Source organism: Herpailurus yagouaroundi, unplaced genomic scaffold, assembly GCF_014898765.1.
Source record: "Herpailurus yagouaroundi ecotype Mexico unplaced genomic scaffold, PumYag 159, whole genome shotgun sequence".
Taxonomy (NCBI): Eukaryota; Metazoa; Chordata; class Mammalia; order Carnivora; family Felidae; genus Herpailurus; species Herpailurus yagouaroundi.
This window is the reverse complement of record NW_024412400.1, coordinates 5,181,382-5,186,283: the sequence shown is the minus strand read 5'-3', so window position 1 is coordinate 5,186,283 and position 4,902 is coordinate 5,181,382. Positions and strand designations below refer to the sequence as shown.

Below are 4,902 nucleotides of genomic sequence, written 5' to 3'. Positions count from 1 at the left end.
CGGTAATTTCCCACTAGTTTATAGTATTCTCTTTCACGGCAAGTGCTTTATTGAAAAAAAATGTTTGGAGGACCTGCTTCTGCTTTCCTACCCTGGTTCCTCAAATATTGAAGTCTTGTACATTTTGTGAAGTTCCATTATATATTTTTGCTTAAGGTAATAAAACTAGTTTGCATCATGTAGGTACTGAGTCGGGGGGGGGGGAGATATAAACTAAGGATTTAAAATTGACCCTAAATAGTAGAGAATTTGCTATAAACTAGTCTTGTTTGTAAAAAAGAAAAAAGTGTGTATATTACTGTTTCCTGTATTAAGTAATTCTGTAACTGCATGGCAGTCTTTAAAAAAAGTTGTTTTTTTTTTGTTTTGTGTTTTTTTTTACAAAATAGTTGTTACTGGTCCTGTTGTATCAGTGAATATAGTTAAAATAAGTACTATTTTTTAAAAGCCCTATGTCCCTATATATCTCCCATTCCTCCTAGTTTTCTTAAAAGAAGTGTCTGTATTCCCGGTCTCCTGTAGTGCCACTCAGACTGCTCTAGCCAGCCAGATCCTTGTCAGCATTCTTGCCCTCTCTCACACCACTGACCACTTTTCCTTGAAGTCCTGGTTTACTTTTGCTTCGGGGGCAGATACCATCAGCAGGTATGCTTTCTCAGTCTCCTTCGTGGGTACTCTTTCCCGTCCATGTTTGTGTCCTTGTGATGTTAAAATTTGGTTTCAGAGCTACCGTTTTGTACCTCCCCTTAGCTGCTGTCACCTCTGTTCGCAGCTTCAGTTACCGTTTATGTGCAAATGATTCCTAAATTCCTATCTCCTTTCCAGGCCTTTCCTAATCCATATATCAAATGCTAACTTAAGTCTGCTCTGCCGTCTCATGGACACCATGGCATGTCATTGATCTTGCCCCCAAACCTGCTCCTTTTATGTTCCCTCTTTCAGTAGGTGGCGCGGCTGCTATCAGTTGTCATAGCCCAAGCCAAAACCTGACCTGCCCGTGACTCTTCATCCGTCGCATCCACTCACGGGAACCTTGGTGTTAAGTCGACTGTCTCTAAAGTTTTTCTCCCTTCTCCAGTTCAGGCCATCAGCCTACCTTAATACAGCAACAGCATCCTCATCAAGTCTCTTTTTCTCTGGTTTCGATCCCTTTTTATGCTGCAGCCAGATCATTCCAAAAGACATAGTTGGTCATATCTCTCCACTGCTTTCCCCATTATGTAGGATAACATACGACTGATATTCGTCTTTGAGGTCTCAGTTTAAGTACCACTTGCTCTAGGAAGCCTTCATAGATGCCCTCTAGACTAAGAGCCTTCGTAGATGCCCTCTAGACTAGGTGCCCCCACTGGACACTCCCTAAATACCCTTTTCTCCTATTCATACACTTAGCACACTTTGTTGCTACTTATTGATCACTGCTAGACTGTAAGCTTTACCAGGGCAGGGACTGTGCCTTGCTAGCTGTTCTATATGTAGTGCTTAGCACAATGCCTGGCATTCCAATAAATGTTTGGATGAATAAATACGTGTGTAGTGTTTTATGATCTTTGAAGCCCTTTTGCAGTCTCATTTGACCTTCACCGAGGTCCTCCTGCCTTAGCCCGCTTCTTGGGTAATTGTTATTCACGTATTACAAATTAAATGAAACTAAGTTCTTTGTGACTACAGAGCTGTATTCCCAGAATTTAGCTCCGTGCTTGGCATGCGGCTCAAATATTTACTATGTGAGTGTTGTTGAGGAAACAAACTTACATTGCAGTTTGCCCTAGGAAACAAGAAGTGAGGCCAGGTTTCAGATGTAGGTATACTCACATAAATCTATGGAATATTGAGTCTTTACCTCCTTTATTTAGAAGTATTATTAGTTTACTATTTTTAGTTTTCAAAGGTAGACTTCAAAGGAACCTAGATGAAAAATATTGGGCAACCATTTAGTGAACTAAAACAATACTTGGGTAATTAAAAAGTTTTACTCGGCATCAGAAGAAGATAATGCTGCTTAAAATATCCTTTTTCCTTTTATAATGTGTCAATCCTAGAAGAAAATGACATACTATTTACTTGCTACTTTCCTTTACAGATGATTTCTGGCTCTTCTGGGATTTAAAAGTAAGTAAATTTAATAAAATTTTAGAGGAATGACTCGGTATTTCTGGTCGCTAAGTATCCAGTTCTCTTGCTTTCTTGCCTGCAGAATGTCCTCATCACTTCTCCAAGGGAGGTGACCCAAGAGGGACATCTAGTCAAGGTGTACTTAGATTTACTCTTTTTCTTTGCTTTCTTGTTCATGTGCCTCTGAACTTAATTTCTGGGTAACTGGGGCTTTTGGGATTCGTGGAAGAACTATAACCATGGCCTGTTTCCTTGAGTCATTTTAATTTAAGGGATTAACCAGTGTTCACTTAGTTGGACTTTCAGTCTGTGGCACATTAACTCATCCAGAGGCCTTAACGGTAGGTGTGATGGTCATCCGGTGATCCGTGCTGCAAAACTGGGTTTTCATGGGCTTCTTTAATCTTCTGGATTAAACAATTTCTCGTTTTTATCTTTTTGTAATTGAGCAGTAGCCTCATCCTACCCAATAAGTACTTCAACTTGTGAACTCTACCCCTTTCATTTCTGCTTGCAATTTGATGAATTCTGAGTTCATCTCTTTCTTGTACATTTTGTCAAATGCAGCCAACAACAACCATAAAACGTTTTCTTTCTTTTTTCCCCCCCTTTAATAAAGAAAGAGTCTGTGCCTTCCATGCTTTCCCAAGAGACAATTTGACCACTCCACAACGTGAATTGCCCCTACGTAAGTTATTTCTCCCATCCTCCAGTAGCAATTTCCTGAATGCCTCCCAACTAAGCCAGCGTGTAGTACGTTAAGGTTTTTAAAAAATGGAGCCACTTTCTGTATCAGGATGGGTAAGGTTGTCCTACAGTAACGACCACAGAATCTCAATGCCTCACGTAACTTTTTTTCTTGCAACTTGTCTAGGGACTTTGCTCTAGGTCAGGGGTCAACAAACTACAGCCCACAGGCAAAATCCATCCTGTTGCCTGCTGCTGTAAATAAAGTTTTACTGGAAGACAGCCTTGCCCATTTACCTATGTCTGTGGCTGCTTTTGCTCTACCATGGCAGAATTGAATAGCTGTGACAAAGTGCATAGTCCACTGAGCCTAAAATATTTACTGTGTGACCCCACAGAAAACGCTCACTGATCCCTGCTCTGAGTCTCTGAGACTCAGGTTGACCAGGCAGATACCATCTAGGGTGTGGCTGTTCATTTTGGGAAATGAGAAGAATACAGCAAATCACTTACAGGCCCTTAAAGCACTTTCATTGACCAAAACAAATCCCATGGCCACACCAAAGTTCGAGGAATAGTGTTAAGTCTTCCACGTGCCTCAAAGGAAAACCAGAAATATTTGGAAGACAACACTAGATTAACACATGGTTATGTCTCCATTTATATAATTTATTTAGAAATCTTTTTTAGTGAGGTAAAACATTCAGTAAAGTGTGTAAATGTTGAGTGTATGCCTCAGTGGATTTTTATATACACCCTTGAACCCATCACCCAGATCCAGATAGTGAACATTTCTAGCACCCCAACAAATGCCCTTGTGTCCCTCCCGCACACAGATAAACACTACTCTGACCTTGATCCTCATAGATTACTTTTGTCTTTTTAAAGCTTCATGTAAATGTAACAATTACATGTACTCTTGTGTCTTTTGTTCAGTACTGTGTGACTCATCCATGTTGCATGTAGCAGCATTTTTTACTTACGTGCAGTATTCCATTGTACGACTACCGCAATTTAAAATTCCATTCTACTGTTGATGGAAATTTTGGTTGTTTCCAGTTTGTGGTTATTATGAATAAAGTCACTATAAACATTTTCGTATCTGTCTTTCAGTGATCGTGTGCACCCATTTCTCTTGGTATATTATTCCCTGCTTCCATACTTATCTGTAATTACGCATATAGCAACCAGAGTGATCCCTACTGTAAAATATAAATCAGACCATGCCATTCCTCTGCTCGAAGTCCTCCAATGGCTTAGTATTATAATTACAGTAAAATCCAAGGTCTTTATCACAGTCGACAAAGCTTTGCATGATCTGCCCCCACACGTACCCTTTTGCTTCCTACCCTGTTTTCCGTCGTATCCTCAATCCCTTTCCCTTTCCCCAGTCACTCTGCTCTGTGCTGGACACTGCCTTTCGAGTTGGGGAGTCCAGATACATGATTCGACCCTGTCCTTAAAGTGGCTGTGATCTACATGGATAATTTTAACAAGCCATAACTCTGGTGTGTGTCAACCAATTACTACTTCTGTAGGGAGTAAGAGGCAAACTTGCCCTATGATTAAACTGTTAGTGTAAAATAATTCACAATTATAAAAGTGTAAAATAAGTTATGATCCCTGTAAGGGATTTAGAGAGTAAGATTAAAATGTAAAAGTTCCCCGATACGGTTAAGAAATGTGTACTTCTACTGATTATGAATGAGAGTTCACCAACTTGACTACTCTTCTATTTTACTATTTACATGTTCACTTCCATGAGGCATAGGAGGGAGCTGGGGGTGGAGGAGGTGAGAAGACGCTGGAATAAATAAAGAAGTGCTGATACTAAGCACAGTCCACAATCCACAATTGCACAGTCATGGCAAAGGGCCTCCTACGCATGGTACCATTATTGGTACATTATGGATTATTATAAAATAACAAAATCGACTTAAGGTCTTTCCACATATTTTTACTTTATTGATACATAGTTGAAGTACAATAAACTGCACAGTTTAAAGTATAAAATGTGATTGGTTTTGACATAAATGCGTAAAAGTCACCGCAATCAAGATAATGAACACTTCATCACCCCACAAAGTTTGCGGGTTTTGA

The 4,902-nt window shown here is 39.8% G+C and overlaps 1 protein-coding gene across 1 annotated transcript in view; it reads left to right on the top strand.

The window, feature by feature from the left end:
* EPM2AIP1 (EPM2A interacting protein 1) overlaps window positions 1–3,903 on the top strand; it is a 7,937-nt gene extending 4,034 nt beyond the window's left edge. The window contains exon 2 of the mRNA XM_040479759.1: window positions 2,084–3,903. The gene's annotated coding sequence lies outside the window, so the exon portion shown is untranslated. The remainder of the gene's footprint in view (window positions 1–2,083) is intronic.
* The last annotated feature ends 999 nt before the right edge of the window (window positions 3,904–4,902 follow it).